This window comes from Anguilla rostrata, unplaced genomic scaffold (assembly GCF_018555375.3).
Source record: "Anguilla rostrata isolate EN2019 unplaced genomic scaffold, ASM1855537v3 scaf1218, whole genome shotgun sequence".
Classification (NCBI taxonomy): domain Eukaryota; kingdom Metazoa; phylum Chordata; class Actinopteri; order Anguilliformes; family Anguillidae; genus Anguilla; species Anguilla rostrata.
Genome location: NW_026986540.1, coordinates 2,759 through 14,707, shown reverse-complemented (window position 1 = coordinate 14,707; position 11,949 = coordinate 2,759). Strand labels below are relative to the sequence as shown.

At 41.4% G+C, this 11,949-nt stretch overlaps 1 long non-coding RNA gene across 1 annotated transcript; it reads right to left on the bottom strand.

The window, feature by feature from the left end:
* Positions 1 to 6,061: 6,061 nt before the first annotated feature.
* LOC135247313 (uncharacterized) lies at positions 6,062 to 11,640 on the bottom strand. The gene is made up of 3 exons (XR_010328191.1): positions 11,202 to 11,640; positions 10,025 to 10,135; positions 6,062 to 7,466 (listed from the first exon to the last, which is right to left on the bottom strand). It is a non-coding gene; the product is annotated as an uncharacterized LOC135247313 (long non-coding RNA).
* Between the last annotated feature and the right edge of the window lie 309 nt (positions 11,641 to 11,949).

The following is an 11,949-nucleotide window of genomic DNA, read 5'->3' as shown; positions in this document are numbered from 1 at the left end:
TACAGTTCTACAACAGCTTAAAATTACCCATAACAAATACCATCAATAATTAACACATTTAGATAATCAATATATTTCATTGAAATACTTCAGGTACACCATAAACCACATTATTTACACACCCTAACTACACAACCCCAGGAATAATAGATCGTCCCAATCAAACTGACCGCAACTAAAAACTACAACAAACTACAAAAGCCTATAGGATGTTGCGCCGCGTCCTCTTGCCCCAGCTTGATGACGCAACCAGGAAGCATGCTACACCACACGGAAAGAACTCCTCTGATTAATATCTAAAGTTTGTAACGTTACCAACATTTCAAACATGATCTAAATTCCAGGATAAAAATAACACGAAATTCCAATACACCTAGTTCTAAACATGATTTATATGAGCACACTGTATTAATGTTAAATGCACAAACACATAGCGATACATGATTCAAGCAGCACAATGGTAGTGTGAAACCATAGACATATGATCTAAAGGCCAATGCGGCGGATATGTCAACATCGCCGCCATATTGGACCAGGCAAGACTGGCCTGAAAACAAATAGCCTACAAGTGAACTGCGGTTTTTCTGGATAAAAAGCACTATAGCGTTTACATTTCTCATAGATTTCATTTAGTCCTTCTTATATTCAAGGGTTTATGATTTATGTGAAGTAGAAAAAAAGTTTTGAAAAAAAAAGTAGACCATAAACCATTTTGATGATGTATTGCTGATGCTAATGATTATATAAAAATCAATAAACAATTTGATTGCAAAAAAAAAAAAAACATATGTAATGTACTTACTCTGCAGTCACTTTTGGTATACCCAATAATTGCATCTTTATGGCTCTTTTGTCAATGTAAGAGTTTCTGTAATCCCAAATGCTCTTGCTCATATTCAAGCTAAGACTGTTAGCTAGTTCAGGTGCCATTTTCAACTCAATCTGTCAAGCATCCACCTGAAACTTGGCCGCCATATCTGACCAACCGATGCTGTCTTTACATATACTATTTTGTTCAGTAGGCATTTGGTTATCTGAACAGCGATAGGTTTACTTTTAAGTCAATCAAGTTACAGAATGAATTAAAGCCGCAAGCGGCGTTGGGAGGGGTCCAAGCATTGGCACCATCGCACCCCCTATGAGCCGATTTTAAAATGGCTCTGTCCTCATGGTCATACGCCTTCACCCAACATATGTACTGAATATTGTGATGATTGTATAAAAAATTGATGACTTATGGCCAATTTTGTGCTAAGAGACGCTGGCGGATGACTTAGTTGCGTCGCCATGGACGTGTCCTGGCCGCTTCCCGTAAAGGCCTTTACTATGTCGTAACACTTAGGTGGCATGTTGTAACACTTAGATGGCCAAGCGTGTATGTACAGCTGCAGCGCTTCCATGCCACAACTAAAAAAAGCGCCACACTAGTGTTGTCACGATACCAAAATTTTGACTTTGATACCGATACCAGGTTTAGTATCACGATACTCGATACTGATTCAATACTCGGTACCTAACGATACTGAAATTACCTTAATAGATCAGAAACGTAATGTCCGCAAGGGTTGACCTCATTTTCAAATTCATGGTTTATGAACAATCTGGTTCATTAACAACCTTTAAGTTGAAGCCTCTGCAACATATGAATATGCATAGGCCTATAGTGTTACAACACTGAACAATAGAAAAATATGTGAAATATATTTCAAAAATTAAACAGCTGTAAACTAAATAATATTTAAAACAGGTCTTTCACCTTTACATAGATCTAAAAACAGCATAATTTAATAACAATACAGCATCTATCTACAATGAAATATTTCCAAATTGGAACAGCTATTGCTACTGAAGTGAACTGAGTCAAAGCTTGCGCTGTATCAAAGAGCTGAGTACACAAGCGCAAGTCACCTCACCTGGCAACCTTAGTTGCTACTGCCCTCTAGCGAAGATTCTGACAAATTACACTTTTCATCCTCTCACTCGGTAATGCGGGAGACACTTTTCCCTGGCTTTTACATTTGACGCAATGTGGGAAAATTCTAATACCGAACCGTTTCTTTTTCTTTTTTCTTTTTTTTTTTTTAAGTACCGAAAAAGTGCTGAAGTTTCGGTGTACCGTGCAACACTACATCAGACACAAACGTATACCAATCCATGGCTCTGCTTAGCAGAGAATGCACATTTCAGAGCGACAGATGGAATAATAACACATAAATACACATTTCAAATAATAAATACGACATTGAGAAAAAACGAAACAAAAGACGAGATATCAAGTCGCAACCTACGCGCAGAGCAGCCTACCGTTTTATTTATTTAGACATTGGCAGATGAGAAAATTTTCGGTTACGCTGACCTATAAAACGCTATTCCAAAAGCAAAATCAAACATGTTATACATCGTTAGAAAGCTTATACTCTCACCTACGGAATGAATTAACTGTCAGTAAAGCCAAAGTGCACTAAAAAGGGCGACAACGCCGTAAGCAACAGGTGTGGTATTACGCACAGCTATTATTGAAGATAGCCGACTCAGGCGTCACAGATGTGCATATAACGGATTGTCCAAGACAATATATGACCACTCAGTCGCAAAAGGGACATCTCTACGCGTAAAACCAATGGTAAGATTGTATATTTATTCAATGTTTAGTCCCAGATATTGTCCTATCCTATCCGCTTCTGTTTTGCGTCAGAAAACGATGTCAGATAGGTCTATCAGCAAAGAAATGGCTTAGCTATGCCCCGAAGTCCTCAATAATAATACTACTCTCCAAGAAATTATGAAAATCGTTGACAGCGTTTCGTTAGGTGCATCGTCTTTAATGCTACGCCACAGTGAATGCGCAAGTGAATGCGATAAGAAAACATTCTGTTACGCTGAACTATAAAACGCTATTCCAAATGCAAAATCAGACATGTTATACATCGTTAGAAAGCTTATACTCTCACCTACTGAATAAATGAACTGTCAGTCAAGCCAAATTGTACTAAAAACGGCGACAACACCATAAACAACAGGAATCACAAACGGATTGTCCAAGACAATATATGATCACTCAGTCGCAAAAGGGACATCTCTACGCGTAAAACCAATGGTAAGATTGTATATGTATTCAATGGTTAGTCCCAGATATTGAATGTAGAATGACATGGCATAATTTTAAAAAAACTTTGTCTCGTTTATTTTGTTATTCAGTGAGCAGCGTTTTCACTGCTGTATTGGCATATTTCAGGGCTAACGCCGGGTTTATCTTGTTGCTACGGAATATTACATTAGCCTACATTACAGGCATTTGGCAGACGCTCTTATCCAGAGTGACGTACAACAAAGTGTATAACCATAACCAGGAATACTATTCAAGCAATAGTTAAGACGAGTTAAGACTAAGTCACCTACGGAACAACTACCTAGTTACAACCCTAAGCTTACAGTCAATTTAGAGATTAAATTGAGAATACGATTTCTCTCAGCACAATGACGGATTTAAAGACTAAACGAACTCACTCGGTATTGTCTTCAAATGGACTGTATTATTTATTTAGACATTGGTAGACTACAGCATAAATTGCGTCTTTTGTTTATATTCAATATCAGTAATTGCAGCGAGAAACTGCAGCTGTAGGTCGTTATGTGATGGTAGCAACGGAACGAAGCGGACTATTAGGCTACCGTCATTGTTTCATTATACCAGCGTGTTTTCGCGCGTTTGCACAGAAACTCAGAACTTATCAATGAAATGGTTTAGCTATTTCTCAGCATAATGACAGATTTAAAAATTGAACGAACTCACCCGACACTGTCTTCCAATGCTTCCCGACGGTCAGACCGTCCCCTCACTGATAAAAACTAGACCCTACGGCAATAGTTAAGACGAGTTAAGTCACCTACGAAACAACTACCTAGTTACAACCCTAAGCTTACAGTCGATTTAGAGATTAAATTGAGAATACGATTTACAGCATAAATTGCGTCTTTTGTTTATATTCAATATTAGTAATTGCAGCGAGAAACTGCAGCTGTAGGTCATTATGTTATGGTAGCAATGGAACGAAGTGGACGATATATGTATTAGACTACCGTCATTGTTTCATTATACCAGCGTGTTTTCGCGCGTTTGCACAGAAACTCAGAACCTATAAATAAAATGGTTTAGCTGTTTCTCAGCATAATGACAGATTCAAAGACTAAACGAACTCACCCGATACTGTCTTCAAATGGATGCAGGCTCAAGAACTGTCTTCCATTGCTTCCATGCAATAGGAAAGTTGTAGAGCACATTCAGATGCATCAGTCGATGAAGTTTTGTGTTCATCTGACTTATGGTGTGGGAGTTATGGCCTTTTACGCGTTACCCTTTGTTATAGCGCCACCATCTGGCTGACATACGTGATTTTTAGTGCCTGAGTAGTGGGGGGCCATAGGAACCCACCTGCCAAATTTGGTGGTTGGTCTACAACTTATGGTTGCTGAGCCTCAGACATTTTAGCGGAGAAAACTGCCACACCCCAACTAAAAAGTCTAAATGGCGGGCAAACAATATGGCGGACATAGGTGGGGCCAATAGCAAAGTTGTAGAGCACATTCAGATACATATGTCGATGAAGTTTTGTGTTGATCTTATGAACTTATGGTGTGGGAGTTATGGCCTTTTACACGTTACCCTTTGTTATAGCGCCACCATCTGGCTGACATACGTGATTTTTAGTGCCTGAGTAGTGGGGGGCCATAGAAACCCACCTGCCTGGTTGCTCCAGGACTTATGGTTGCTGAGCCTCAGACACTTTTAGCGGAAAAAAATAATAAGAATAATAATCCTAACAGATACAATAGGGTTCCACCAGCTTCGCTGCTTGGACCCCTAATTAAACAAGACTGTCACCTGTCAAATGAGCCATCATTGCTGTCTGTGGGTCCAGCCATTTGCTAGTAACCTAAGTGCGTATCTGCCCCCACTCCCAGTGCATAATGCAGATTGTGCTGACAAGCAGAGAGTGCATTCAGACAGGCATTATTTCCATATTTAGAAAGTTCCGATTGGTTTGGAGAGTGTGCTCTAGACCATGTGAGAGCCCTATTGGTGGGCATGTAAGTTTACTGAAGTGAATTTAGTGTTCTCCTTATTATTTCTTCTTATTCCACATCAAGTCAACATCCTGTATGCTACTCCTCCTACAGTTTTTCAGCAAGACCTACCTTTTTTATTTCGTAGCTTCATCTAGTGCAGTTCTTGTCAGTAGTGCAAATATTTTTGCGATATTTATCATTTTTATTTATATTTTATTTATGTTTACCATGGAAATTTCCCATTAATTAACACTAGTGGAATGTTCGGAATGTAAACAACACACTTGCAGCTGACATTGCAATCAGCCGCTGCAGCAGCAACAGATACAGACCGTCTTTCTTTTGCAAAGCTTCTAATGGATGAAATCCAGCTGCAAAGCAAGTTCAACTCAAACTAATATTAGTTTTCTTTTATAATTTCTGCTAATTCCTGCCAGCTACTGTAACATTTGTATTTCAACATTCAGCATAATGTTAACTGCTGTAAGAAATTAACTCCCAGAAACATGTTAGAACCGATTCACCTCAGTTATTTATTCAGAATATGTGATTTTGAGAGCAGAAAACTTCTTTTGTAGTGTAGATAACCTGTTCAAAACGTTATCTAAAATGTGCAATTTGGAGAGGTTTTGGAATGTCTTGGAAAATCCATTGCAACATTTCACTGCTTTTAGTTATCTGCACAACAATCTGTGAATTCTTTGCTGATGTTTCATTTTATTACTGTTTTACATTCACGAATGTCCCAGAAATACCTTCAAACGATTATTGCAGAAAACAAAAAAAGAAAAAACAAATAAAAGCCTGTGCCGAAATTGGCTTGCTCTTCCCCTTGGCTAAATGCCAGGTTTTCAATGGGCAGGGTTCATTGGGTGTTAGTTATGTAACAAAACCCTTAAGTCCAGTGAAATTAATTCTACATGTAATGTGTAAATAATGCTCTTGCCACTTTTGTGCACGCTAAGAAAGCTAAATTGAAAATTCCTAAGCATTGCCCCTTCTCTGGATGTGGAGAAAGCAATACATTCTTTTCTTTTGCCAAAAATGAAGAGACCTACAAGAAATGGGTTTTAATTCTGGAGCCCACAGGCACTCCAGTTCCCGAGTCCTGGCCCCGAGTTCCTGTCCAGCCCCGAGTTCCTGTCCATTCCAGTCCAGCCCTGAGTTCCAGTCCTGCCCTGTCCAGCCCTGTCCAGCCCTGAGTCTTGTCCTGTCCTGTCCAGTCCAGCCCTGAGTCTTGTCCTGTCCTGTCCAGTCCAGCCCTGAGTCTTGTCCTGTCCTGTCCAGTCCCGAGTCCTGTTCCTGTTCCAGTCCCGAGTCCAGTTCCTGAGTCCTGTCCAGCCCTGAGTTCCGCTCCTGTCCAGTCCAGCCCTGAGTTCCTGTTCCTGTCGAGTCCTGTCCCCAGCTCCCACCCTCTGTTCACTCCCTCCCCAGTTCGGCCTCCTGGGAAGTCAGGAGCCGTCCCTTGGGGGGGGGGGGGGGGTACTGTCATGGTCCTGTGTTCCTGTCTGCGTTTTCCCTGTTGGTGCCGCCAGATGGCGGCACTTCGGTTTTGTGTCCTGCTCCCCCTGTGTAATTGTATGATTGTTTCCAATTGTCCTATTATTGGTTCTTGGTTGTCTCGTTTTCCCTTCCCTCTCTGTGGCCTGATTGTTCATGGTGCCCTCCTGTGTCTCGTCAGTGTCTGTTCTATTTAAGTTTCCCTCTTCCTTGACTCAGGTGCTGGATCCTTGTGGTTATGTCCGGTTGTGTTGTGCGTAAGCCCCTACCCAAGTACCTGCTCCATGTGTTCCAGCCCATGTTCTGGTTCCCTTGTGTTTTTGGATTTTCTGCATTTCCTTTGTTCCTGTGCTGTTTCTAAGTTTTCCTTGGTTTGTTGAAGGTTGCCCTGCGAGGCTTTTTGTTCCTTTTTGTTTCCTTGTTTCAAGTAAAGTCTTTTTGTTCTTTCATTTGGAGTTTTGTATTTTTCCACCCTCTGCGTTTGGGTCCAAACCCCCCACGCATCCTGACATGAATGTTAATGAGCGCAGGATACACACCCAACCTGCCCATGTCTGCTAAACAGGTCGCAATAATCTAACCGTGTCTATTACAATTCAATGGTTCTAATTCTGTTAAAAACGTGAAAGAAGTATTAAGAAGAAAATCTGTCGTCACTTCTGGGGAATATAACCACAGACTAGTTTCCTGGACCTTTAAGAGCACTCCAAACCAGGTGGAAATTGCCTTTTTAAATGCTTGGGGTTAAGGGGTTAAATAGTAGTGTCAATTTAAGCCTATTTAATTACCTGTGATCACCTGTGACCTTTCCTCTGAAATTGTATGGAAGTTCCATTGAACGATCACTCTTCAGAGACACACAGCTGGGTACATGTGACCCTGCTCTTTCTACCTGGACCCTGTGAACAAAACATAGACAGAGCTTCCAATTAAATTCATCTTCTTACCACAGCTCTATGTCACTGCACATCTGGCGATGACATAATAAAGTCCACATACACCTGAATGTGACATAATACACCCACCTACACCTGAAAGGTGATAGTGACACAGAAAGGTATTTTTCCCTCCTGCCCCCTAGTGGTATGGGCAGCAGCGCCCACAGAATGGGGATAAAGTAAAGATTTGCAATTTACTAAAAAAAGGGCCACAAACACGTCACAAATTCAAGCTCAAAGGCTGCAACAGCCTCCTTTTTGGCCAACAACACCACTCGCTCCCTTATCAGCGCTAATGGCAATAAATGTCAGTAAAATAAAAGGAGCCTCCCCATCCCCCAATCGCTCATTGCACACTAACCCACATCATAAAACATATTTTTTATGATTTCCATAATTACTTTGCCTTTCTTATTTTTGCATGAAAATATTTACTTCATTTAAGCTGTCAGAACAGCACCTCAGATCACCAAAACAATCATTCAGAAAAAGTTTTAAATTCCATATGTAATGCACATATACTGCAGTCACTTTTGGTATATCCAATACTTGCATCTTTATGGCTCTTTTGCAAAGCTTCTAATGGATGAAATCTCTAGAAAAGTGAGTAACAGTGGCAGCAGCTGCAAAGCAAGTTCAACTCAAACTAATATTAGTTTTCTTTTATAATTTCTGCTAATTCCTGCCAGCTACTGTAACATTTGTATTTCAACATTCAGCATAATGTTAACTGCTGTAAGAAATTAACTCCCAGAAACATGTTAGAACCGATTCACCTCAGTTATTTATTCAGAATATGTGATTTTGAGAGCAGAAAACTTCTTTTGTAGTGTAGATAACCTGTTCAAAACGTTATCTAAAATGTGCAATTTGGAGAGGTTTTGGGATGTCTTGGAAAATCCACTGCAACATTTCACTGCTTTTAGTTATCTGCACAACAATCTGTGAATTCTTAGCTGATGTGTCATTTTATTACTGTTTTACATTCACGAATGTCCCAGAAATACCTTCAAACGATTATTGCAGAAAACAAAAAAAGAAAAAACAAATAAAAGCCTGTGCCGAAATTGGCTTGCTCTTCCCCTTGGCTAAATGCCAGGTTTTTAATGGGCAGGGTTCATTGGGTGTTAGTTATGTAACAAAACCCTTAAGTCCAGTGAAATTAATTCTACATGTAATGTGTAAATAATGCTCTTGCCACTTTTGTGCACGCTAAGCAAGCTAAATTGAAAATTCCTAATCATTGCCCCTTCTCTGGATGTGGAGAAAGCAATACATTCTTTTCTTTTGCCAAAAATGAAGAGACCTACAAGAAATGGGTTTTAATTCTGGAGCCCACAGGCACTCCAGTTCCCGAGTCCTGGCCCCGAGTTCCTGTCCAGCCCCGAGTTCCTGTCCATTCCAGTCCAGCCCTGAGTTCAAGTCCTGCCCTGTCCAGCCCTGTCCAGCCCTGAGTCTTGTCCTGTCCTGTCCAGTCCAGCCCTGAGTCTTGTCCTGTTCGTTCCAGTCCAGCCCTGAGTCTTGTCCTGTTCCTGTTCCAGTCCCGAGTCCAGGTCCTGTCCTGTCCAGTCCAGCCCTGAGTTCCTGTCCTGTCCAGTCCTGCCCTGAGTTCCTGTTCCTGTCGAGTCCTGTCCCCAGCTCCCACCCTCTGTTCACTCCCTCCCCAGTTCGGCCTCCTGGGAAGTCAGGAGCCGTCCCTTGGGGGGGGGGGGGGTACTGTCATGGTCCTGTGTTCCTGTCTGCGTTTTCCCTGTTGGTGCCGCCAGATGGCGGCACTTCGGTTTTGTGTCCTGCTCCCCCTGTGTAATTGTATGATTGTTTCCAATTGTCCTATTATTGGTTCTTGGTTGTCTCGTTTTCCCTTCCCTCTCTGTGGCCTGATTGTTCATGGTGCCCTCCTGTGTCTCATCAGTGTCTGTTCTATTTAAGTTTCCCTCTTCCTTGACTCAGGTGCTGGATCCTTGTGGTTATGTCCGGTTGTGTTGTGCGTAAGCCCCTACCCAAGTACCTGCTCCATGTGTTCCAGCCCATGTTCTGGTTCCCTTGTGTTTTTGGATTTTCTGCATTTCCTTTGTTCCTGTGCTGTTTCTAAGTTTTCCTTGGTTTGTTGAAGGTTGCCCTGCGAGGCTTTTTGTTCCTTTTTGTTTCCTTGTTTCAAGTAAAGTCTTTTTGTTCTTTCATTTGGAGTTTTGTATTTTTCCACCCTCTGCGTTTGGGTCCAAACCCCCCACGCATCCTGACATGAATGTTAATGAGCGCAGGATACACACCCAACCTGCCCATGTCTGCTAAACAGGTCGCAATAATCTAACCGTGTCTATTACAATTCAATGGTTCTAATTCTGTTAAAAACGTGAAAGAAGTATTAAGAAGAAAATCTGTCGTCACTTCTGGGGTTAATAACCACAGACTAGTTTCCTGGACCTTTAAGAGCACTCCAAACCAGGTGGAAATTGCCTTTTTAAATGCTTGGGGTTAAGGGGTCAAATAGTAGTGTCAATTTAAGCCTATTTAATTACCTTTGATCACCTGTGACCTTTCCTCTGAAATTGTATGGAAGTTCCATTGAACGATCACTCTTCAGAGACAGCCAGCTGGGTACAGGTGACCCTGCTCTTTCTACCTGGACCCTGTGAACAAAACATAGACAGAGCTTCCAATTAAATTCATCTTCTTACCACAGCTCTATGTCACTGCACATCTGGCGATGACATAATAAACCGCACGTACACCTGAACATGACATAATACACCCACCTACACCTGAAAGGTGACAGTGACATTGAAAGGTATATTTCCATCCTGCCCCCTAGTGGTATGGGCAGCAGCACCCATAGAATGGGGATAAAGTAAAGATTTGCAATTTTATTAAACAGGGGCTACAAACACGTCACAAATTCAAGCTCAACGGCTGCAACAGCCTCCTTTTTGGCCAACAACACCACTCGTTCCCTTATCAGCGCTAATGGCAATAAATGTCAGTAAAATGAAAGGAGCCTCCCCATCCCCCAATCACTCATTGCACACGAACCCACATCATAAAGCATGTTTTTTATACTTTCCATAATTACTTTGCCTTTCTTATTTTTGCATGAAAAAATTTATTCCTTTTAAGCTTTCAGAACAGCACCCCAGATCACCAAAACAACCATTCAGAAAAAAGTTTCAATGTCCATATGTAATGTACTTACATTGGATTCACTTTTGGTATATCCAATACTGGCATCTTTATGGCTCTTTTGTCTATGTAAGAGTTTCTGTAATCCAAAATGCCTCTGCTCACATTTGGATGTAATGTCCGGAGTGTGAGACTGCTATCTAGTGTAATGCTAGTATACAGCAGCTCAATGTTACAACGCTATCACAAGTTGAATGATCACGTTTAACTATACGATGGCAATGCCTAGTTTTTGTTGCCTTCTTTCGGTTTTTCTGGTACTGCATGGGACAATCTGCACTAACTCATCCTCTTACTGCAGCTCTAACTCAGAGCACATGGAGACAGAGCTTCCAGTTAAACTCATCCTCTTACTGCAGCTCTAACTCACAGCACATGGAGACAGAGCTTCCAGTTAAACTCATCCTCTTACTGCAGCTCTAACTCACAGCACATGGAGACAGAGCTTCCAGTTAAACTCATCCTCTTACTGCAGCTCTAACTCATATCATATTAAATATCTGATTGATGCATTTGTACCTCTTCCTCTCACTGCTGAGGGTTCCTCCTTTGGTCTCTGGCTCCTCTGAGAGATTCGTTTTAGAAACAGCGCCCCCCATCTAAGGAGACAGGAGCACATCAGACCAGACTGGACCACAAGTGGCTTCCAACCCAAATTAGCCTGCAAACACACAACATGAGCACACACTCAACACTCGCTTGGACACACAGAGACACACACACACACAATATAGCGTAGTTTTGACTGGAAGCAATGCAGAATTTAAATGGGCCCTGAACATGTACTATACAGACATCTCAAAAGGAGTGGTGTTACCCTTGATACTGAAGCTCAGGAGCGTGTGTCCAGAAAAACACCAGAGTGCACTAGAAACAGTGTGCCGAGGCTTGATTAGTTTCTGCCATAAACACGTGATCAATGACGTCCAAAGCTTCATTCGGTACACGCAACCATGTGACCGCTTTGGTAACTGACTCAAAGGAAGCAAAGCTTTGGTGCAGGTTTCGTGAGCAGAGCAAGCTGTTTGTGTCAGTCATGAGCTAGTGAGTCACAGTGACTGCTTCAAGAATCCGAGACATTGTGCAGAGATGGAACCAGCCAGGAACAGAGAGCGGTCTGCAGTTTTGAAGCATTTTAAAATGATATCAGCAACTAAGCTTTGTCCTCCTGAGACCCACGGGAAAATAGGTTAAAAATGACATTTATTCTATATTTTTTGTGTTACAATATATATAGTAATAAAAATGTATAAAAATATAAAACTAA